Here is a 26,454-nt window from a genome sequence, read left to right on the forward strand (position 1 = left end):
TTTGTGGAGTGATGTATAATAGCTAGTGATTTCTTAGTACAATTAAAAGGCTATTGGGATATGAGCAGAGATATTTGTAAAATAATAATTGAAATCGAAATATAAAATATGGAACAGGTTTAGTGACGAATTTGTTTCGTCATTTGTACTTGTTATTATGACAAAGTGATTATTCGTCATTAATAAACATTTTTTTTGACAAAATTTGTTACAGCGTATTTATAGAAGTTTTCATTGATTTTGTTGTTTGGTGACGAAATATATTTCGTCATGTATATAAATATATTTGCGACGAAATATATTTCGTCACCCATGTATGACTTTTGGAGACGAAAAATTTCGTCACCTTTACATCTTACTGTGACGAAATTATTTCCTCATCAATGATCAACATTTGTGACAAATTTATTCGTCAACTAAAATTATAAATATGGTATTGAATAATTATTTGGTGACGAAAATGATAATTTTTGGCGACAAAATCTTATTTTATTTGTGAAAAAAATTTTCGTCACTGAATTAATTTCATTGGTGACGAAATTATTTTTCGTCATGTTGGTTTTTAGTGACAAACATTCAATGATGAAACTGGTGACGAAAATATTTTGTCACAAATATCTATAGTGACAAAATTAGCTCTTTTGAGACAAAAATTTTGTCATTCATGACCCAACTTGTTGTAGTGAACTCCAATGAAGGTTTGAGGGTGAGATGGTAAAAAAATTTGGCCTTCTTTCTCTATCCTTCTTCCTTGTAGCACTTCGTTGCTTTCAAATTATTTTTTATTTTTTTTTCTTTACTCGATCAACCAAGTAAAGGTAAAAAAGACTAAACAATCCGATATAGAAAGTTTGAGAAGCCAAGTTTGCAATTATCATACATGGGAGATATCCCATTAGAATTTCTCTTGGTCAAGATTAATCATCACTCTACTCCTAACTTTGCATCCAAAAGCACAAATGGTGGACTGTCTCACCCCTATAGGCCACCTACTACCATTTTTTTTTAATTGAATAATAAATTTATATAATTATGTATTTTGTATGAGTTTCTTAAAAATCAATTAAATAAAGTTTTCAACCGAAGTATTTAGTAAAGATAATTATTAGGTCAAATTTTCATCAAAAATACTTACTAGCGAAAAACATTGAATATCCACAAAATTATTTATTTTTAGCAATATTCTTGTTGAAGACAATTCGAATAGTTTTTAACTAATTTATACATTAATAAATTTATTATTATTAAATAGTCTCTACATAAATTAATTTATTATTCTTATTTTATAATGCATTTATAAAACTAATTAAATACAGGTTCTCACATTAATATTTGTAAATATTTTATATTTTCAACTATTTTTATTATATGGGATTTGATTGGAGGGGTAAAAAATTGTTTGAAAAGCACTCACTAGCACCACCAAATGGGGAATTGAGATCCTCTCCAGCCACTCTCTACTACCCTCCCTCCTTGCAATGGTCCAAATTCACCCAAGAGAGGATCTAACGGTCCAAATCATTTTATTAAAAAATAAAAAATTAAATTTATTTTATTAATAGGGTGATCTAGACCGTTGGATCTTTTCTAAAGCGATCTAGACCGTTGCAAGGAGGGAGGCAGGAGAGAGTGGCTGGAGAGGATCTCAATTCCCAAATGGGGCCAAACTCTTTGCCAATGATGGTGTTAACAATGTCCTCTAGTGGTTTAAGAAATCTTATTATGTTGGAAATCTCTTTTTAGGAAAATCAGAACAAAACCCTTCTTTTTTGTAAAAAAAAAAAAGAAAGAAAAATGAGAGAGAGAGAGAGAGAGAGAGAGAGAGAATCAAAACAGAACCTTACCTTTTTTAAAAGGGACAATCATAACAAAACCTAATTTTTTTAGAAAATCATAACTAAAACTGTAATCAACCTCCATTTTAAACAAAATCCCAATTTTTTTTTTTAAGGAAATCAAAACAAACTGTGAGGGAGTGGAGTGAAGTGAATGAATCAAAACAAAAATCAATAGTGCTATGAACCTAAGAATGAATGTTGGAATGAATCAAAAAAAAAAAAAAAAAACTTGCCAGTGAAGAATCCAATCAACAATGGCTGTGGAGGCTGTGTTTGGTTCGCTGGTTTGTTGGTGCTTCGTTCTTCCCTTCAGTCGTCTATGGAGGATCAGAGATTTAGAGACCTAGGGCTCGGAGTTGGAGTGAGACATGTGAGTGGGGTGAGAATCGTCGCCGCTGCCGCCCTCCTCAAACGTCTCTGTTCTTGCTCTTGGTTGGGTTAGGGTTCTCAACTGAGAGAAAAGAAACAGGCGAAAAGCAAAAAAAAAAAAAAAAACCACCGTCGTTTTGGAACCCCGCAAGAAGCCCCGGCAGAGGATCCAGACTCTTGGAAGTTGTCCAACCAATCACAATGAACAACTGCCGATAAAAGCTACCAAATGAAATTAGTATCCAACTACAAATTAAACAAGTTAAAGCTGTCACACAACCAAAGTGAACAAGTGATTGCTCAGAAAATTTATCTTCATGCAGAAATAAAGCAGGAGCAACAAGATGTAGTGTACTATAGAGAGAGAGAGAACCTGGGTTATGTTGGGAAGACCAAAGAATTTCCTATCCTTGTGCAATGCTTGGATCAATTCTTCTCTTTCTTCAAGGTATTCTGTACCTTAGTTGCAGGAATTGCGCAATCAGGTGACGAATCTCCGTGAGAAACGCGATTCCGCGTTTCTTAGAAAGAAACGTGTAAGAATCGCGTTTCTGTAGAGAGAGAAACGCAATCCTGTCCTAGATAGGATCGTTGGTGGCTATGAACAAAAACCCTAACTGAGAGAAAGAGGAGAAAGAAAGTGAAGAACCTGAAAGTCGTCTAGGTATGTCCTCCTTCTTCGCTTCGTTTTTCTTCTCTCTCTCTGGCAGATCGTCTCTCTCTCTCGCTCTCGCAGATCGTCTCTGACAGATCGTCTCTCTGGCAGATCGTCTCTCGCAGTTCGCCTCTCTCTCTCGATCTCGCAGATCTGCTCCTTCTTGTCGATCGTCATCGTCTCCTTCGTCTTTTGCCTTCTCGCAGTTCGTCTCTCACTCTCTCTCTGGCCACCGTTATCTGATTCTAAGTAATATACTAATATATAAATAAGATAAAACATATATAATATATAAAACATATATAATATATATCATATATATTAATAATATATATAATATATTATATGATTATATATATATTAATATATATATTTAAAAATAAAAAAATATATATTAACACATTATTATTTTATATATATCATATGTATACATATAAATATAAAATATATATATATGAGTATATATTATACATATTAATAAAAAAACACAAACAAATATATATAAAATAAAAACAAAATTAACAATAACACATTATTTAAAAATATAATAAATAAAAAAATAATTAATGTGTATTAAAATAAAAATATTTATAAAAAAAATTCTAATGTGTATTAAAATATATATATATATATATATAGTACCGCTCCCCGAGGCGCTCCCAATCTAAGAAACTTCTATCGGCTCACGCTTCCCCGCTCCCGCTCCCGCTCCCGCCCCCACTTCGTGCAACTAAATTCTGTACACATCACCTGCCACCACCCAGCACAGCGCAGCCAAATTCACAAAACCAACTTCAGTTAGAACAATGTAAAATATTCATTGCTTCCACAAATCCGTTAACTAGTGAAAGTCAGATATCAAGCACAGATATCAAAATATCTGATAAAACTCACTCTGAGATGGACACCATCTGGAGCTTTTTAACACAAACACAAACAACAATTACACATACAAAAGGCAAATCTTATAATAAAGTGAGTTAATGAGAAGCAAATAGACAAAAATTGGATAGATACCAATACAGGGGATTCAAATATTATGCAACCATATCTGATTAGACAGAGCACAAGGACCATAAATACACAGAAACTAGACTAGTACTATTTCCTCGAAAAGCATAAAATTTGGGAAGAAAACAAAGAAGCATCATTATGGACAAGGAAAATAGACAAACAACCACATAGTAAAACAAGATTTGAGACTATATGAACACTCAAGAGTTAAAGAAAAAGGGGTGGCCCCAGTCTTTGAAGGAAAAACTAATAAATTAGAAGTAAGAACCAATTCCATGGGTTTTAGTGTGCGTGACTGCAACAGAAGTTCCCATTTAAGTTTTGCATACTTTAAGTGGCATATAGTGCTCTCACGTATAAAGTCTAACCAAATACTTTCATCAAATTGTAGAACAAACATTCAATCACAGAACTTAACAAAAAAAATAAATTAAATTGTCACAAACACCCCCACTCCTCCCAAAAAATCTGTTGTCACTTCCCCCTATATTCACTTTCATGACATAACTAAGGCAATAAAACCTAAATTCAGACTAACCTAACTAAATAGGCCCTATTTAAGATGCATAACTAGCAAGATTCCAGATAAGGGCTACAACTTTAAATACAATGCTTAAGGTGTCAGATATATCATACATTATCTAAATCATAAACCTTAAAACAATTCAATTGTCACAGACTAAGGAGAGGATACAACTACCAAAAGATTAAGGGAACAAAGCACTCATTATCCAACACTAGCAGCCAACACAATCATGACTATAGTTGCAAGGTTTGGATGCTTTAACAAATTTTGGGTATAAAACAAAACAGGGTTCAAGAAAAGATGGAGCAATGTAATTTGTAATGAGGTCTCTGTAATTTCATAAAATCATCCTATACCTTTTACCAAAAGCACCACTGGGAAACAAAAGTAGCAGGTTTCTAGGGAAAAAAGAGAGAAGCAGTTTCGATATCCTTTTGAAAAAAATAGAGCCTATCACAAGAGTAATATATATATATATATATTATATAATCAGGGTGTTAACTCTATAGGACAGATTGTCCATCTTTTCTTTCATCTCAGGCTAAATACAAATGAGAGGAGCTAACACAAAATTTGGTAAAATAAAATTCTAAAACATTCATCTTATTGGTCTTGCATGTAATCTTTGGCATTAAAGAAATCAGATTTTGGTATAAATATGGACTAGAAACAATAGATATTCTAGCTAAACACTTATTTTATTTCTCTCATTAATCCCTTTATATATATATATATATATATATCTAGCATTTGCTCTCTCTTCATTTATGTTTCAGTTTCAAATGACTCTGGTTTTTGTTCAACCTTTCTTGTTACCTTGTTCCTCTTCTAATTGTGTTGTTATTAATCCTTCTAAAAAAAACTCTTGTATAACTCATAAGTACAACTAAACAATATTTATGAGAGTCTAATGTGATGAGAAGAACTAGCACACGTTCTGGAAACTCATCAAACTCTGAATCCATTGAAACAACTTAGCAAATAAGAAAGGAAAAAGAATTAACAACTTTGCAATAGCTATTTAGTATAGGAAAATAGGTGCATCCATTTTATGTATGCAAACAGACTGACATTAGTTGAAGGCGGCATAATTACTCAAGCCCATTTGTGCGAAGACCTAGCCCATCGAGGAGAAGGCCCTCTACGAAATGGGCCGAGCTAGGGGTTTGGCCCTAGCACCCTTCCACACGCTGAAGGGGGCGAAGTCATGGGCCTAGCCCTAGCCTCGTTCCCCACTCCAAAGTGGACCGATCTAGGGGATCAGCCCTAGCACCCTTCTCCACTCCGAAGTGGGCAAAGTCATGGGCCTAGCCCTAGCCTCATTCCCCAGTCCGAAGTGGGCCGAGCTAGGTGTAAGGCCCTGGGCCCTTCCCCACTCCAAATGGGGCAATGCCATAGGTCTAAGCCTTAATCCCTTTCCCCACTCCAAAGTGGGCAAGTCCATGACATTGACTTCAAGACTCATTCGCTCTGAAGTGAGTTAAGCTGAGTTGAGCTTCTAATAGATCACTCAATGCCATGTGAGTGGAGAGCACATGGCAACCGCGAATAACGGAACAACTTACTCAAGTGCATGGCAAAGTCTCTACCTTCCTCCAATGAGGAGCGACCTAGCTGAGGAGCAACCTAACTAAATCACAAAGAGTACCAGGTGGCAGAGAGAGGTATACTTTATGAGCAAGTCGAGCCTTCCCTATAAAAGGTAACCTTACCTCCCTTCACAAGGGATCCGAATTCAATTACTCTCTCTCTATACTCCCGTCTTCTCCATGCTCTCTCTGGTCTAACTTTATCATCAGAGGGGTTTCCGACCAAACCCTGGTCGGGTAGCCTCGCAGTTTGTTATCTATGCAAACCTTCACCTCCCGGAGCAGTGTAGTTTGGCCACAAAGTCCATGTATTCTCTACATTGCAGAATCACCCCCGCACATTACTAATATCTAGTTGCCTACCAAGATCCCTCCTATTATGCCAAACAAACTGAAATGAAGAACATTCCTATTATGCCAAGATCCTTTAATGCTACTAGTTAATCATGGTCAACCCTGAACCCTTTACTGAAATCCATTGCATACTGCGATCTTATAAGTTCTTGCATATTCCCCCATTAGTCCTCTAGCAAATATTGATCAAGCTTCATTATTAAATTGAAAAATTAGGATTTCAACTTTCACATGGCCAATAAAATAGCACCTCTCTAAGAAGAATAATGAAATACAAATAGAATTTCTATTCAAAATGAGGTTGCTTTTTTTATCGTTCCTTCAATTCCAATAAATAAATAAATAAACAACACTTAATATTGTCTTTATAATTCAAAAATGTCATTGATAAGTCATTCTCGATGTGTTTTTTTGTACAAATTTTTTGTTTGCAAACTTGTTTCCCTTTGGGAATGAACCCTATAAACATTGCATATTATGAAAGCAGCACACGGCCACTTTATCAAAATCCAATGTCTAACTTTCTTACTTTTGAACTTAGTTGCAGGAATCGCGCAATCAGGTGACGAATCTCCGTGAGAAACGCGATTCCGCATTTCTTAGAAAGAAACGTGTAAGAATCGCGTTTCTGTAGAGAGAGAAACGCGATCCTGTCCTAGATAGGATCGTTGGTGGCTATGAACAAAAACCCTAACTGAGAGAAAGAGGAGAAAGAAGGTGAAGAACCTGAAAGTTGTCTGGGTATGTCCTTCTTTGCTTCGTTTTTCTTCTCTCTCTCTGGCAGATCGTCTCTCTCTCTCGCTCTCGCAGATCGTCTCTCTGGCAGATCGTCTCTCGCAGTTCGCCTCTCTCTCTCTCGATCTCGCAGATCTGCTCCTTCTTGTCGATCGTCATCGTCTCCTTCGTCTTTTGCCTTCTCGCAGTTCGTCTCTCACTCTCTCTCTGGCCACCGTTATCTGATTCTAAGTAATATACTAATATATAAATAAGATAAAACATATATAATATATAAAACATATATAATATATATCATATATATTAATAATATATATAATATATGATTATATATATGATTCTAAGTAATATATAAATAATATATATAATATATTATATGATTATATATATATTAATATATATATTTAAAAATAAAAAAATATATATTAACACATTATTATTTTATATATATCATATATATACATATAAATATAAAATATATATATATATATATGAGTATATATTATACATATTAATAAAAAAACACAAACAAATATATATAAAATAAAAACAAAATTAACAATAACACATTATTTAAAAATATAATAAATAAAAAAATAATTAATGTGTATTAAAATAAAAATATTTATAAAAAAAATTCTAATGTGTATTAAAATATATATATATATATATATAGTACCGCTCCCCGAGGCGCTTCCAACCTAAGAAACTTCTATCGGCTCACGCTTCCCCGCTCCCGCCCCCGCTCCCACTTCGTGCAACTAAGCTTTTGAACATTATCATTTAAATCAGATTCTGAACTCAAAACTCTCCAACTCTCAAACTTGAGTTCAAAAACATATTGAATATTTTTTCAAAACATAGCTCCAAATCTCCTATTGCTAAAAACTACCCACCCAAAGAGGCTGATCATTATCAATAAACTCTAAACAATCACCACTCCACAACAAGGTTTCTCTATTTGTATTCTAGATGTATTAATAAGCACTCCTAGAACACTAAAGACTCAGACTAAAATTGCTATTGTTAGTGTGTTACAAGGCATCCTGTGTTGTCATTGGAATTTTTACAAACATATGCTAGGCATAATGTGTCATTTTTTTAGTGAGTAAAAACTATCTATTTTCGTCAACAATTTTGACAAAAAATCAACAACCGAGAGCTCGAGAAATAAAATTAATATCTATTCCTATAAAGTATGAACAAGAGTTAGAGAATTAAAATTAATAATCATATGGTTTAATCACAAAAGCTCCACTAGGGGCTTTACATATAACACGTGTATACAGAAGATCTAGAACTAACAGTAGAAACGAAATTGAATTGCATTAATCGAAGAACAGAAATTATCAGAGATAGAATTCACCCTTCAAAAATCTCAAGGGAATGTAGAATCAATCCATCAATCCAAACCCTATAGCCTCAATTCAAACCCTAGGAGACAATAAATCGAATGGAAGATTACTCCTTGAGCATTAAATAATTTCTCAATTTCTACACAGAAGATATTTATAATAACAAAATAAAATAAAAAGAACAAATTCATTTAATAAAATTAGGCATCGTTTGGCAAGTGGTGCTTTTAGTCAAAAAGTCACTAAAAGGACCAAAAAGCCAACAACGTATACCAAAAAATCAAAGATTCCCTTTTCTCTCTACTTGTTGCACATCTTTTCGTAAAAAAATCAAAAAGTTATCCCAAACATATTAGTTTTTTTACATCATATTTTAGCCAAAAAGTCAAAAAATTACTAAAAAAACATGTTCCCAAACGAGGCCTAATATGATTTTTATGCACATGCTCAACAAGCAACTACATCAATTGGATAAACAACCATATCAATGCTTCTTGGTGTGGAAAACAAAAAAAAAAATGTTTAGTTTGATACCAATCTGACAGGAAATCAAAACAAAAGGGGTTATACTATTGTGCCTTATGTTTTAAATTTGGAAGGATGATGAGGGTATAGGGGATTCCAAAGCTTAACGAAAATCAGAGCCTTGTTAGTGATTTAGGCATAAGATTAATGATTTATCCATACAAATTTTTCCCCCAAACTCTCCCGAATCCATTCGGGGATTTGAGAGGGAAAATTTGTGTGAATGAATCATTGCTAATAATGAATTAGTTGATTTACTGCAATCCTGGCCACTGAAATTATTGATTTGATGCTGGGGTGTCGTGTTATTACGGAAGACTGGAAGATGTTCCAATTCCCTCTATATTAGAGAGGCAGTCTTAGTTAAATCATTAGCAATCAAAGGTCCGAAACATGTGGAGGTGACCTATTCCAAGACTTTGAAGTTGACATTCAAAGGGAACAAATATGAATTGAGTCATTAAAGTGATACCCACAAGAAGTTTGTCATGGGTGATGAGCACGGTTGTGGTGCCTCTATTTCTGAGGTGAAGCCACCATGGGTGAGGAACTTCCGGCCACCACAAACAGAATCCAATTATGATCCATCAAAAGCCCCATGGCCTGGGGCACATGCATACATATTTGAGGAAAATATTCCAAACAGCTGCAAATTCATGTGAGAGCCACAAGAACTTGTTTTACTTGACTTTCATTTCTCAATCAATTTAAATTTGCAAGTTTCCTTTTCAAGATCAACAATTTTACTCTTTTTTTTTTTTAAGGCAGTTTTAAGTTGAGAATTTTGTTTATAAGTTCATTATACTATATTGGTTCTCAAACTCATGTTTCTTGTTAACTGTTTTACCAATATAAACTAGTCATTGGCTCCATCTTTAGTCTTGCAAAAGAAGGCTTGCATCCTTAGTCTTGCAGAAGAAGATTTGCATACTCTCTTAGGCTGAGCTAATGGATACTCTTTTGCTCATTTTTTTATATCTAATCACAATTTTTTTCTTAGATTTTCAGCGAAACTCTTTTAGCATGGATGACAGTCACGATCCACTTACTACCGATGTCGATAATCTTCCGATGCATGCTACGAAGGTTGATCCTACTAGGGACCTTGAAAATCCTCTGATGAGAATGTCTACAGTTAACACTCCAAATCGTCCATTACCTGTGGAAGAAGTCAAAAATCTTGAGGTAGACCCTAACATACCTTATCTGGAAACCATATTGTTCCTCTCAAACTTGATGAGAAGGTACATAATCCCAAAAAAGTTAGAAAACATCTGAAGTGAATTGCCTTATTGGCGTCAAATATTTTGCTAGTGGCATGCTTTCTAATATTTCCCAAATATGTTTTCCATAAGGATTATAAACTCGAGAAATACGATAGCTATAAGTTTCAAATTGCAGTTCAATTTATGCATAACTTCATTTTGTGCCCGATCATATATTGGGGTCCGTTCACTATCAACCCGAGATTTTGGTTTTGGAATCAAAGCTTTATTAAACTCATTTGTCTAATTGAAACATCTCTGATACTTTATTTTATTGCACATCCTAGAGAGTTTCAGCAACCGTTTAATGAACTGATTGACAATTGGAGCATATTACTCACCATGTGTTTAGCCTATCATACTTTTCTTGTATCCAAAATCTTACTTCCAGATTTAGAGGTAGGATTTCCTACTAATTTTTTTAGATATGAGCATGCACTTATGCAGAAAAGTCAATCGCCATCCATTAGGTTTGGATGTGTTTGGAGCATTTGTGCTTAATCTTTAATAATTTGTTAGAGAAATAAATAGAGGAAATGGAGGAAGATGAAGCTAATTGTCATCGTGGTAGAGGTGGATCTAATGGGGGAAACAACGGTCATGATGGAAAAGGCCCTTCAGGTGAAAAGGTTGGGGTTGATGACAATAATGATGGTTTAGTTGGAGCTGAAAATGATTACACAACTGTTGAAAATAGAGACCTTGATCACACAACTGTTGAAAGTGAAAACATTGATTGCACAACTATTGAAGGTGAAGACGTTAAATACACTGTTTTTGAAATTGAAAAGTAAGTTGAATACAATGTCTTAAACACTGTTCAATCTAATGTTGAGGATGAAGAAAAAGTTGGTGAAAAACAAGATGTTGAAAATGAAGAGCAAAATGGTCAGATTGTTCAACACACTGATAAAACACAACAGTCGGTTGATAATGGCGAGCCAGTTAGTAATGACGCTAATGGCTACAAAACCGAACATAGGCAAAGGAAAGTTCAAAAGAAGGGTAGAGTTAACCAAAAACAACCAGGGAAAGTGGGTTATGATAACTCTGTTTTTGTCCGCCATTCTTCTGTCGGCACTATTGTCTTGATTGTTTATGTGGATGACATTATCCTCTCTGGTAGTGATTGTTCTGGGATTGCTGATTTAAAGCACTATTTAAGTCAGCACTTTCACACTAAGGATTTAGGTCATCTTCATTATTTTCTTGGCATTGAGGTTGCTCACTCTTCCTAAGGTATTTTCCTCTCCCAACGAAAGTACGCCCTTGATCTTCTCTCCGAGACCAGTCTCTTAGGTGCCCGTCTAGTTGATACCCCTATGGATTCTTCTGTTAAGTTGGATGGTAAGCATGGGGACTTCTTTTCTGATGTTGGCCGCTACCGTTGCTTGGTTGGGAAGTTGATTTATCTTACTGTTACTCATCCTAATATCACTCATGTTGTGGGTTTGGTTAGTCAGTTTATGCACGCTCCTCGTCATCCTCACTTTGATGTTGTCTGTCATATTTTACATTATCTGAAGGGTGCACCAAGTCGTGGTCTACTTTATCGCCCTTCTACTTCCTTGACTATCACTGGGTTTAGTGATGCTAATTAGGCTGGTAGTCGTACTAACCGTCGTTCTACTTCTGGCTATTGTACTTTTGTTAGTGATAACCTAGTTACTTGGCGGAGTAAGAAGCAGAATGTTGTGGCACGTTCTAGTGCCGAGGTTGAGTACTGTGCTATGGCATATACGGCTTCTGAAATGTTATGGGTTCGCTCCCTTTTACATGATTTTGGTGTTTTCGTTCCCACTCCTATGCCTCTGTGCTGTGATTATCAGGCTGCTATTTTCATTGCCAACAATCCTATGTTCCATGAACATACCAAACACATTGAGATTGATTGTCACTTCATTCGCAATTTTTACTCCAAAAACAGCTAATGACTCCTTACGTTCGCTCTGACAACTAGTTGGGTGGCATCCTTACCAACCCTTTACCTCGTGCTTCGTTTCAGCGGTTATCTGCCAAGCTAGGCATGTTTGACCTCTATGCTCCAGCTTGAGAAGGCATGTTAGATTTATTATGCTATTTTATTTTATATTTAGGGTATTATTGTCATAGTAACATTAACGTTTCTAATATAAATATGTGCTGGATGAGGGTTTTTCATTATAACCCAATAACTTATTCTCTATATTATCTGTTCTTATCTTCTCCATCTCTTTTTTCTCCAACCCTAAGTTGTCACATTATTGTCCATACTTTTTTGCACATCTTTTCGTAAAAAGCCAAAAAGTAACTAAAAATGTACAAAAAGTTATTAAAATAGTCTATTGCCAAACGAGGCCAAGATGTCCAAAAAAGTAGAGCCAATGATGTGAAAATTTATAGTGACTTTTTGACAAAAATGTTTTGTCCCCAAACGAGGCATAAACTACATAATTCTAAAGTTTTCCTCCTAGCTACAATACAAATGAAAAGACATGATATTAGCTTCACGATCAGACAACTCCTACCATTACTACAAATGTTGTGCCACATACTATGACAACATTTCGTCACTTTCCCTGGTTGTTTTCGATTAACTCTACCCTTCTTTTGAACTTTCCTTTGCCTAAGTTCGATTTTGTAACCATTACCGCCATTACCAACCTGCTCGCCATTATCAACCGACTACTGTGTTTTATCAGTACGTTCAACAATTTGACCATTTTGCTCTTCATTTTCAACATTCTATTTTTCGCCAACTTTTTCTTCATCCTCGACATTAGATTAAACAGTGTCTAAGACACTGCATTCAACTTGCTCTTCAATTTCTGAAACAGTATATTAAGGTCTTCACCTTCAGCAATTGTGCAATCAAGGTCTTCACTTTCAATAGTTGTGTGATCAAGGTCTCCACTTTCAACAGTTGTGTAATCACTTTCAACTCCAACTGAACCATTATTACTGTCATCAACCCCAACCTTTTCACCTAGAGAGCCTTTTCCATCATGACCATTGTTTCTCCCATTGAATCCACCTCTACCACAATGACGATTAGCTTCATCTTCCTCTATTTCCTCTAACCATTTCTCTAACAAATCGTTAAAAACTATAATCACAAATGCTCCAAACACATCCAAACCTAATAGATGGCGATTGACTTTTCTGCATAATTCAACAGAAAAGTGCATGCTCATATCTAAAAAACAGTAGGAAATCCTACCTCTAAATCTAGATGTAAAATTTTAGATACAAGAAAAATATGATAGGCTAAACACATGGTGAATAATATGCTCCAATTGTCAATCAATTCAATGAACGGTTGATGAAACTCTCCAGGATGTGTAACAAAATAGAGTATCAGAGATGTTCCAATTAAACAAATGAGTTCAATATGCTTTTATACAAAAACTAAAATCTTGGGTTGACAGTGAACGGATGCCAATACATGATCAGGCACAAAACAAAGTTATGCATAAATTGAACTGCAATCCGAAACTTATAGCTATCGTATTTTTGGAGTTTATAATTCTTATAGAAAACATATTTGGGAGATATTAGAAAGCATGCCACTAGGAAAATATTTGACGCCAATAAGGCAATTCACTTCAGATGTTTTCTAACTTTTTTGGAATCATGTACCTTCTCATCAAGTTTGAGAGAAACAATATGGTTTCCAAATAAGGTATGTCAGGGTCTACTTCAAGATTTTCAACTTCTTCCACAAGTAATGGACGATTTGGAGCGTTAACAGTAGGCATTCTCATCAGAGGATTTTCAAGGTCCCTATTAGGATCAACCTTCATAGCATGCATTGGAGGATTTTCAACATCGGTAGTAAGTGGATCGTGACTATCATCCATGCTAAAAGAGTTTCGCTAAAAATCAAAGAAAAAAATTGTGATTAGATATAAAAAATGAGCAAAAGAGAGTATCCACTAGCTCAACCTAAGAGAGTATGCAAACCTTCTTCTACAAGCTTGAGGATGCAAACCTTCTTCTACAAGACTGAAGATGGAGCCAATGGCTAGTTCATCTTCCTTATCATCTCGCGCAATGTGATATAGTAAATAGATATTCTAAAGAGAGAGAGAGAAAGAGAGAGGGGCATGTTTATAAAGAGAGTCTGGTGATTTAAGCCAACGGTTACTTCTCATCTAGCTACTTTAATCTTAATCTTCCTTACCCCATCTCTCGCAGTGTGATATAGCAAATGGACATGATGGACATGAGAGAAAGAGAGGAGGAGGCATATGCATATAAAGAGTCTGGTGTGGTGATGGAGCCAACGGCTACTTGTCTTCCACACCTTGTAGTGTGATATATAGCAAATGGAGGGTTGAAGAGAGAAGAGGCAAATAGATATATATATATATATATATTTGAGAGAGAGAAGAGGCAAATGGATAGATAGAGTTTGATGGCTAGCATATCTTAGAGCATCTACAATGTTTGTAATTGGAGTTGCCGAAGCTATAATATAGCAGGTTTGCACCAAAATGGTTCTCCAATGGTTGAAGATGGCAAATGCTAAATTTGGTAGATGCCAAATTTTGACACAAGCTTGGCAAAAGCCAAATGTGCCAACTCACGCAAAACCAACCGTTCCCTCCCTCCCTCCCTTTCTCATCCTTTACAGCAGAACAGAGATTGGGTGAAACAGCCATTTTTCTTGAATTTTTTGTAAAACTAAATCCACTAACTTTTTTTTTTAAAGAGAAATTCTTTATAACATAATTTTTTTTTTTAAAACAGAAATTGGGCGAAACAACCAAACCGTTAAAAAAAAAATTAAAAACATTTCACAAAATTTTTTTTAAACATAATCAGATAACAACAACAACAACAATCAAGCAATTTCAACCCTATCAAGAAATTTCAAACGAATTTTAAACAATAAATACTTGGATCTTTGTGATCTACAATCTGCGAAATGGGGAAGGAGGAGGATGATCAGCGTTCTTGGTTTCCATCTTCCTTTTCAACTTATTTGGGATATGCGAAGAGGGGTTTGTGAAGAGGAGAGAGAGAGAGAGAGAGAGAGAGAGGGGGGGGGGTTTGTGACGCAATTTGATCTGGGATCTTCGGAAAGAAATGGTCAGTTTTGGGAAAGAGAAGGTGAGTTCTAGGGGAGAGACGACGGAGAGAGAGAAGTTGCTTCACCTTCTCCATCAAAGGATGGAAACATAGAGACGCTGCTTTGGGTTTCATAAGAGAGAGAAGAGGTTCTAGAAATGAGAGAGTGATGAGAGAAACTGAGTGGGGTTCTAACAAAAGAAATGAGAGTAGTGCGTTAAGTTTTAATTTTTAATGTAAGTAATTTTTTTTTTATTTAATTTTGTAGTGATATGTAAATAGTCTGATAAATTATATATACTAGTGTATGCACGTGCCTAAAGACACGGTGCAATTAATGATGAGATCAAAATATAATTGAATATACATAATACAATTATTAAATTAAAATATAATTTATCAAATTCGTTACTAAAAATTTGAGGTCAAAATATAAACACAGATCTGATTGGTTTCGACTTTCAAATGAATTTTGTAAAATTACGGGGGCATAAATGCACCCCAATAAAATTAAAATAAAAACTGAAAAAGGTAATTTATTGTAAGAATATGTCTCGTGGGCTTTGTCACCGAGGTGGATAACAAAGTTCAATTAAAAATATAAAAAAAAAATCCTTTTTTCCAATTTTTAAACAAATAACATCACCCATATTATCTCTCTTCTCTCTCTTTCTCACTTGCCCTGTGAAATGATTACATTTTAATAGTAAAACATAAACCACTTTGATCACCACTTTTTTTTAACAGAACCCAATTTACCTTTGCCTCCAAATCCCTCTCCAAACTCTTACATAAATTCCCTACTTTCTTTTTACCTTATACTAACTACAAAAATCCATAAATCTAGGGCATGCTCTTCACTTTAAGAAGTCCCATAAAACCCATAAAAAAACAGGCACCAATTTCACACTTAAAAAACCGTCAAGCCATTAGGCCATACACCATTTCTTTAGGAAGTCCCCTTCTCAAGACACTCCTACATCTACTCCCACTCACTTTATATAGAATAGAATGAATTTATATATAAGTAAATTTTGTTGATGTGTTTACGAATACTGGTTAAGATATAGAAATACTTGGCACATGAAATGATTAATTATATGTGACAATACATTTTTTTTTTTTTAAGCTAGGGGTGACTATTGGTTCAATAGTTAAGACTTGACCTAATAACCTTAAGGTTATGGGTTTAAGTCTTAGGACTACCACTTTGTCCATTATGCCAAATGTTAGGTGTGTACTCAATCTTTCTCTTCCCAAACACGCATTAATGTGTACTAATTGGGTGTTGTTTTTTTTATTTTTTGTTTTTAGCTCACCAACATATTCAAAATTACATCCCAACTAATCTTGAGATGTATGTATTTTGCATATACCAAGTAATTTTCGGCATTTGTACATTCTTGAGAATTTTCATACAACCTTACAAAAATTAACAACCATATAGGACAGTCAAATATTTTTTCCAAAACAAATATTTCAAGCTCTCTGACTTCTAAAAAAATAAATCATACAAAGAAATCTAGTTGTAACAATATATTCAATAGAAATCAAAACCTAAATATTCAATAGAAGTAATGAAACACCAAACATATTCAAAAAACATACATACAGGTGTATGTATGTCTCTATAACTTAAGTAGTATTCAAAAAACATACCCATCTCTCTCTCTCTCTCTCTCTCTCTCTCTCTCTCTCTCTCTCTCTCTCTCTCTCTCTCTCTCTCTCTCTCTCTCCTTTTCTCTTTCTTTTCTTAAGTTCTCACAAATCCTATGATGATCAGCCTTTGTCTGTGGTGTTTGGTTACTTCTATAGATTTCAAAAAACTGTAAACAACATATCAAAACCCAAATATATTGTAGGTTATTAAACACAAATATACTATTTTAATAACATACAAAGACTAATCTAATATACAAAGAACCACACTCTTTTAACAAAAAAATTAACTTGACTGTGTTGAAATAGGCAAATTTTCATGAATCAAATTCCCAAGTTTAGAGAGAAATTAGAAGAGAGGAGTTAAATTAGGGCCAATCTAATTTAATTTGAGGTAACAGCAAAATCAAAATCACACCAAATAACTTGAGGCAATCACTTTGAGGCAACAACCTAACAAAAGTCAATCAAAATTACACCAAACCCACCAAACTAAACATTAGACCAAATAAATTGAAAGAAAGAAAACAGAGGAATAGGGGGTTCGGGGTTGGGTAGAGAGAGAAAGTAAGAGAATAACTTATTCTTTAAAGCTTGACAACAATGGCAACCACTCACCACTCTCATAATCATCCTCTCATCGTCGTCGCCATCACGCGTCGTCGCTGGGGGTAGAGAACACCACGAACACCAACTGATGGGGTAGGATGCCGAGAACGCGAGATCCGGATGCCGAGAAACCATCGCCGAGTGGGTTGGGCGCCGATGGAATGAAAGAGAGTGGGACTGAAACAAAAACACAGAGTGAAATGTAGAGAGAGAGAGAGAGAGAGAGATAGAATGGGAATGATGAAAGAGGAGAGAACTAGTGAGAGGAGAGGATAGATCGGCGGGAAACATATTTTGGGCCAAATAAATTTGTCCATCAATTTTGTAGATGAATTAATTTAAATCATTGATGATGCTATGTCGGATCAAAATATACATATTTTTAAAAATCATTCTGCAATATTATAAATTGATGATGCTACGTCGGATCACAATATACATATTTTTAAAAATCATTCTGCAATATTATATAAATAAGTATATTTTTTAAAAAAAAATTATTTTATTTTTGTTTTTTATATTTGTTTAGTTTGATAGAATGTAAATATTCAACATTATTTATAAAATTAGAGAGAAAATTAATGGAGATTTGTGAAAATAATATGTGACCATTGGAACATAAATGTTATAATTTGATAAATTAATATTATAAATTGTCAAATTATAACAATAGTAATACTATTATAATATTTATTGTTAGAGAGGTTCTTCAGGCATATTTTCACAAAATGGGAAAATATATATTAGAGTTTTGTAGTTATGAGATAGAGCATTGATAGAGACCCTCTTCAATCGCCACCCCCACACACACGTGACGGTTGGTGATTGGAGGAGAAAGAAAAAAAAAAGCAAAAGAGAAAGTAGCCAATCAAAAAAGAGAGGGGGTCAAAGGGGGTGAGGGGAAAGGGGGTCTTAAACATTTTTGTATGAGATATTAGGAAAATGTCTCGTAACTCAAATTTTGTGACTCAAAAGTGGCTCAAATGGCCAAAACGACGTCGTTTTGGCCATTTTTATATTGTTCTGTACTCAAAACGACGTCGTTTTGGCCATTTGAGCCACTTTTGAGCCACAAAATTTGAGCTACGTAGCATTACCGGAGATATTATTTGGTATTTTAGGATAAATCTTCACACTTTAATAGCTTCTTAAAAACTGATGTAAAACCTAATGATCCTATTTGTATGCAATAATAAAAAATAAAAAAATCAAGACAATATAATTTTTCTAACATTATACTATAATTTTTCTATATTAAGGTCTCATATAACATGGAAGTGTTTTAGTTAAAAAATTAAAAAATTATTAAAAAAATTAAAAAGTCACTTTAACCTGCACACCTAAGCCTATGGAGCAATCACGTGATATGTGGCATACAGAGGTCAAATGACATTTTTACCCCTCTTTTTTGTTTTTTGTTTTTTGTTTTTTTAAAAATTTCTATCCAAACGGCTGCTTTATGTCAAAACCTGTATATAGCTGTACTGTATCACAGAGCCTACATTTGGCAAGATCGGTTTGGAGCTTTTTTTTGTTAAAATAGTCACAAAAAAATAAAATAAGATTTTTAGTTTAATGAGACAAAATATCACATCTAATTTATAATCATTACATTCTTTCTCTCACAGAAAAATCAAAAAAACTAAAAGTTCTTTCCAAATCAAATTTTTTAACTTCAGGCTAAAAAAATCAAAAATCCAATCTACTTACGAAACCAGAGTGTAGGTCAAGAGCAGTACTTTTCTAGAAAGAACTGTTTTTTTGGACATGTATGTACAAAGTACAATATTTGTAACAAAATATATTACAAAATAATTACACAATAACACAGAAATTGTACACATTGATTAACATTTTTTTATTTTTTCTATTAAATTTTGTAAAGATTTTTTTTACAAATATTCTATTTTTTCAATGTTTTTTTGTTAGGTGTATCTAATACTTAAATAAATTCCTTAAAAATTGAATAATAATTCAGTGCAACAAAAAATGCGGAATATTTCAAATTCTAATTTTCTAATAAGTGAATCATGAAAAACCAAACCAAACAACCTGATTACATTTCACAAATCACAACATAAAATTTTCATAAATTATTTTTTTTTTTTTTTGACAACTTTTTTCAGAACACCAAATTGGTGAAGTCCAATATTTGATTTCTTTTTATATATTTTTTTGGAAGAAATAGAGTTTTGCAAAGAATTTAGTGTTGATGTGTAATTTTAATGAAAATTTGCAAAGAGTTTGGACATATGTACAATTACCAAGGTAGTTGTGAAAATTGTTTCGTAATGAGTTTTGAATGGCAAAAATTTCATTTTACTCATTTTTGCTTTATTTATATTATTTTGTTCTTTTCGTAAAAAGTCAAAAAGTTCTTCCCAAACTTATTAGCCTGTGTTTGGTTGTGTTTTGTAAATGTGATTTGAAAGTATGAGTTGTATTTTGAGTTTGTGAGTTGTAGAATTATGATTTGAGTGTAGAAAATTTGTTTGGTTATGGTTTTTAAATAGAGTGTTGAATTGTGTTTTGAAGATGTATTTTGAATTAAATTTTGAAAGTTTGATGTGACATATGAAAGGTGAAATTTTGTTTGGTGATGTGTTTTGAAAATAATTTTCAAAACTTAATTCAACTAATAATTTATCATCAAATACACAACTCATATATCGATATCCATATTTTTTATCAACAATAATAACCAAACTATTTTTAAAATACTGAAATTAAAAATTGATTTTTTTGTCAATTATTTTTTTTTAGTAATTTTTTTGAATAATTGTTGTTTCGAAATAATTTTTTCATTTAAAAATAAACCGATGTCAATTTTTTTCTGCCAATTAATTTTTCTATCAATATCCATATTTTTTATCAACAATAATAACCAAACTATTTTTAAAATACTGACATTAAAAATACCATTTTTTTGTCAATTAATTTTTTTTCAAATCATTTTTTTGAATAATTTTTTTTTCAAATAATTTTGTCATGTTAAAATAAACCTATGTCAATTATTTTGTGTCAATTAATTTTTCTATCAATTTATTTTTTACACCTGTACAAACATCTTGTAAAATACGTTTTTAATTTTTTTTCTAAAATAATTAATAGAAAATCTGAATAAAATCTCACATATCTGAACCTTTTGAACCTCACCTTTCTATAAAATAATTGATGCCAGTTCATCTTCAAAGAGGAGGACAACCGGCCGGTCATCCCCAAGGTTTACCGCCCGGTCATCCCCAAGGTTTGATACACAGATGAGGTTCTCGTGAAACAGAGACGATGGAGGAGAAGGACATGGAAGCTTTTCAGAAACGTTGAAAGTCGAGATACAAGCTGCCAAACGGATTTTCAAAATCTAATTTGAATTAACACGCTGAATCAACTTTTGAACATCCTATCCAAACGTGAAGCGGGAGTTCACGTGTAGAATCACGTTTTGAATTCACAACCAAACACAGCCTTAGTTTTTTTAACATTATGTGGTGTTTTGGAAAGTTGGTAAAATGTTGACTTTTTAGCTTTTTAGTGGTTTTTTTGGCAAAAAAACTGGGTTGTTTTGGATAAAAAAGTTGACTTTTTTAGCTAAAAAAATTGAAAAGTCAAAAAGCTAGCTTTTTTTGCAACTTCCCAAAAGGCCCCTATATTTTAGTCAAAACATCAAAAAAGTTACTAAAAAAACATATTTCCAAACGAGGCCTGAAACTCACAGTTTTCTTCGTCACAACCCCTTCTTTCTTCTCTCCTAGGTGTTTGGAAAGAAAAAGTTTTAACCTTTTAAGTTAAAATAATATTAAAAATTAAAATAAAATAAAATAATTAATAAAATGAAATATCATATTAAATTTATAATTATTGAGGCAATTACCAAGCAGTGAACACTGTGTCACGGACTGGGCGCTTGTTATCTTCCCGAGAAGCTGGCTCCATGAGTGGTACTGATACCCCGTGTAATAAGCCCAAGGACCAACCCAAGAAATGTGATAGGAATCTACCTTGTCTGCCTTGTTACTCACAAACTAATGCGCTTGCAAGGTGCTTTGTGTAGAACTCGCACCCTTAATGAGTTGATATGTGACATGCTATCATCGTCACTCCCTAACGCTCTCGTCAGGGGACATTACCCTGCTTGCCTCCCTCCATGCTTGTTCGTTTCCCTACCCATGGGAAACCCGTCCCACGCGAACACCATCCTTGGTGCAGACCCCACAATGGAGGTGCTTAGTGTAAAGTCTCTCGTACCGTCCTTATCACAGTGCTCCTAACCTGGCTCTGATACCATGTGTCACAGCCTTGGTAATTTCCAAGCACTCCGTGTGGGACTTAGACAATCTCAAGTCTTAACCGATGATGCTAAGTCAGCCTAACTCACAAACTTGCAAGAAAGACAAGTAAGAAGATAATGAGAGTTTAAGAGAATGCCTTTTGTATTTACTTTGAGAAAGCTTTACAAGTCTTTGATGGATTGGAGCAAATGAGCTCCCCTCCTATTTATAGACTCCTTAGGAGCATTCTAGTACTCTCAAGAAAATGTCATGTAAAAGCTTCCCATGGAAGCCTTCTTTACAAACTACAAGAATATTCTAGAAAGAATGTTCTAGAATATCTAATTATATGTACAAGTGTGTAGGTTCTTGAATTCCCTAGGTCTTTCTAGAATCCATAGTCTTCATAGGTTCTAAAGTTTGCTAGGCAGTTCTAGATTCTTCCATTAACCTCACTTTCTTGCATGCTCCCCTTCTAGATATCTTGGAGAATTCCGTAAGAGTATGGCAATTAGGACAGACAAAAGTTTTTTTTTTTTTTTTTTTTCTAACAGTGGATATATTTCAAAAATTACAACAGTAGTAGCAAGTACAAAATTAATTACAACGCCATGGTTTTTTTGGTTAATGGACCAATATACCCATTTTTTGGCTTTTCTTCCTTACTTTTTCCCTCTTTTTCCTCACATCCTTACAGGAAATTATAGAATGTTTCTGGAGTATCACGTGTCCGTACTCTTAATCAATCATCATTCAATATACCCTCTCATATTCTCCAATCACCCAACACAATACCTTACTTACTCACCTTCTTCACCAATTATAATACTATGAAATACTACATGTCTATATTTCAAAGTTAGGGCTGGTTTGGGGTGTCCTAAAAAATTACACTTTTTGTCTTTTTGGACTAAAAAAGACAAAAAAAAAATATATGGAGGTTTGGGTTAACTTTTTGACTTTTTATGGAAAAATGTGTATTAAAAAATTGTATAAAAAAAAGTGTGTAAGAGATGATAAGAGAGGAGTGGGCCCCAGCCGTACAACCGGCTGTACAACCGGCTGGGTAATTTGAGTTGGAAATTATTGGCTAATTTTTGTACAAAACACTGGACGGTTTTGTTTGACCCGTGGGGGTCATCACGGGTCCCATTTTAATAATCTGAACCGTCAATGTGTGTAACTCGTTGAACACTAAGTACCTATAAAAAATCACGTTAATCGGATATCGATAGCTATCTGATCAGATTTATTTATTTTTCAATCATTAATTATAACACCATCCATTTGTTGTATATAACTGATTTGATCATATAGTTATCGATATCCGATCAATGTGATTTTTTGCAAACATATAGTATTCGACGATTTCTACACATTGAACGGTTCAGATTATCAAAACGGGACCCGTAATGACCCCATGGGACGAACAACGGTGTGTGTGAAAATCACACCGAATCATTTCATTTTTGCTGCACAGCCGCTGCTTTACATCAATTCAAATTGTACTTTTTGGAAAGAAAATTGATTTTTAAAATTTTTTTTTTAGTGAGTAGTGATATCTTTTTAGATTTTGAAATAACTTTTTAACTTTTTGACTTATATAGTATAAGTCAAACCAGGCCTTAGTGAATAATTATCCCCTCGCGTACTGCCACTACTTTGTCTCTCTCTCCCCACGTCTGCCACTGCTTCGTGTCTCTCCACGTCACTCTCTCTGCCCATTCCTCTCTCCTCACTAACACACACTCTTATCTTTCTTCTTTTTTACTTTATTTTATTTTATTTTATTTAGATAAAATATGTATATCTTGTAAAATATAAATTTAATTTTTATAAAATTATTATGATTGAGAATAAATTATTTCTTTCAACTGAGACTACTATTAAATACGTTTAGTAAAAAAAAAATTAAAAAAAATTAAAATGACTTTAAAAAATTCATTATTTTAAAATATTTAAACAATTAAAATAAAATGTATTAGAGTTTGTACAAATGTAAATAATAAAATCATTTAAATAGAATATTTTTTTTTTTCACTTTTCCATTGAAAAAAATGTAGATAGAGATGTGTAGGGGTAAATTTAACCTTTGTCCGACACGATTATTTTCTGTATAGGGTGCAAGTTTAACATATGTTCGATACAAGTGTGATTTCTATTAATATTTTAAATTGAAAAATTTTTATAATTATATTGAGATGTATAGTTCAAATTAATATAAATAATAAAATCATCTCAAATTAATTTTTACTTTAAAAAAATACTATTTTTAGTCTCCAAATTAAGATGTAAACCCTAATAGTCAATCTGTTTGATTAAGCTTTCAAATTATTTTTTTCAGAAATTATAAATTAGTTTGATGAAAACAAACACAAATATTAATTGAAACTATATAAATAAAAAATAATAATAGCATTCAATTATAAAAATAAAAGATAATAATATTCAAATTATACAAATATTAATTGAAACTTTATTAATAAAAAACATAATATTCAAACTATGTGGGTAAAAATCTGATCACACTGCCCGTTTAGTGATCAGCAGCAAAGCACCGGCAGAATAGATGGCTCCAACAACCTGTAACAGAAAGGAAAAGCTCCGGCGGTGGTTCTTCCACCCGGGGGTACTCCGACGATCAAGTCAGTACGTTTCTCAAGGATAATCAAGTATTAAACTGAATACTCAAAGTATGAATTACATACCTTAGACCCACGGGGGTGCCTCTCTTTTATAATATACTTAATCCAAGTCCAACTAGAAATATGACTTCTGTGTACTCCAATCTTAGTACTTACTCTGGACTCTTTAGGAGATAGAGATAAACTCCCTAAGAGGTTTATCCTTATCTTAATTAAGTTCCCTCTTTGCTTCAGGACTCTTGTCCCTTATCTTCGGATTCCGACATCTTCGGAGATGACCTCGGCTTATCCGAGATTACCTCGGCTTAACTACCAGGGTACGTGGCACCTCGGCTGACACGTCGGCGTCACCATGCCACGTGCTGGTAATCAGAAAATATGTCCCCACAACTGCCCCCTAGGTTCTATTACCTCGGCATTCTGAGGTGATGGAACCTACACTGTTCGAAATTTTGTCACTTCTTTTCTGAGTAATGGTTCAAAAAAAACTGTTTTGCCAAGATTATCTTCTTTCAGCCGACGTGTTCTCTTCGGAGAACGAGGCTTCGGTCGTACTCCCCTACGCACATGAGCTGTCATGCATATCTAACTGTTTCTTCCACGTGTTTCGTCTTTATTGGAGCGTGTCAGTGACGCGCCTGGAAGCTGTCTGTTCGTTCGTCTGCGCCGTCTGACGCGTGCGTTACCCTAGGCGCAATAATTGCCCTATTTTTGCCGCCGTTTCAAATTTTTGACAAAACTCTTTTTTGCCTCTTCTTTTCTTCACTTTTTCTTTCCATCTTCTTGCTCTTTCTCTTCCCGAAAGCTCGTTCTCCCTCTTCAAATCTGCCATTGCTTCAATTTCTTCTCTAGAACTGTTCTTAGTCCCGTATTCTTGCAAAGCATTCTTTGCTGTCGCAACTGGTTTCTGGGTTCGACGAGTATTGCCTCGGCTTCACTTCTCCTGGTAAGACCCCTTCCTTTAATTTCTTTCATTCTCTTTATGTGCTATTGTCAGTCTGTTGCCATTACTGATCTTATTCGAGGTCTGAGATCTATTTGTATCTTGAATTTTGTGGCTATATTTTGAACCTCTATGCTTTTCCATCATTCTCTTTGCCGCTGTTCTTGATTTTTTCCTGTACCTCTATTGTTTCTGAAAATTATACCTCTGTTCTTGAATCTGAAACTTCGTTTTTGTTTTCTCTTTTTTGTATCTGCCCCAGATCTGTGCCCCCGATCTTTATCTTAATAGTTCGTAGATTTGGGATTTGTCTGTAGAACCTTTAATCTTTAGGGAAACCTGAAAAACGCCCATCTTCTGAAACATATTCCTCTTAGTTTAGGCCGACATAATGGGTATGTGGAGGCATAGGGTAAATACCCCAACAAGTCTTGAATACTTTAGGCAAGAATTCTCTATCCCAGCCGACGTTCATCTTAAGCTGGCTGGGGATAATGACACTATCGTGCCTACAGACCATACAATGCCTTTTCCAGTAGTTGCTTTTATCGAATGTGGACTTCGGCTTCCACTCGATCCCCTTTTTCGTCAAGTTCTCCATTTCTATAGGCTAAACCCCATGCAACTTACTATCAATTCCTATAGGGTGATTAACGGTATTATAGCCTTAGCTAGGCAAGAAAACCTTAGAATCACCCTAGCTGACCTTCAATATTGTTATACCATGTGCCCTCTCGATCTGAAGAATAGGGGTTTTGTCTATTACCTTAAGCCGAGATCCACTCAGTACAAAATTATAGCCGACCTCCCAGACTCCAACAAGGGGGCTGGAGATGATTTTCTTATTGCTTCTGGAAATTGGGAATTTGGCCCAGATGAAGATGTCCACCTCTACCCTCTCACAGAGGGCAAGAGTAAGAGCCCTGAGTCAACACTTAATTATTTTTACTTAGGACTTTTAAATACTTTTTGTTTCTGACGTCTGTTTCTTTGCAGATCTTCATCAACCACCGAAAAATTTTCGTCAATCCTTTTTCCCAGGACCAGATCTGA

The 26,454-nt window shown here is 34.2% G+C and overlaps 2 long non-coding RNA genes across 2 annotated transcripts; both read right to left on the bottom strand.

Moving 5' to 3' along the window:
- Window positions 1-8,272: 8,272 nt before the first annotated feature.
- On the bottom strand, window positions 8,273-17,875 carry LOC145792899 (uncharacterized). The gene is made up of 2 exons (XR_014333067.1): window positions 17,555-17,875; window positions 8,273-8,514 (listed from the first exon to the last, which is right to left on the bottom strand). It is a non-coding gene; the product is annotated as an uncharacterized LOC145792899 (long non-coding RNA).
- Window positions 17,876-19,285: 1,410 nt separating this feature from the next.
- LOC145792900 (uncharacterized) lies at window positions 19,286-22,010 on the bottom strand. Its single transcript, XR_014333072.1, has 2 exons — window positions 21,417-22,010; window positions 19,286-20,884 (listed from the first exon to the last, which is right to left on the bottom strand). It is a non-coding gene; the product is annotated as an uncharacterized LOC145792900 (long non-coding RNA).
- Window positions 22,011-26,454: the final 4,444 nt, after the last annotated feature.

Source organism: Camellia sinensis, chromosome 1 (assembly GCF_055761805.1).
Source record: "Camellia sinensis isolate YWXY chromosome 1, ASM5576180v1, whole genome shotgun sequence".
NCBI lineage: Eukaryota > Viridiplantae > Streptophyta > Magnoliopsida > Ericales > Theaceae > Camellia > Camellia sinensis.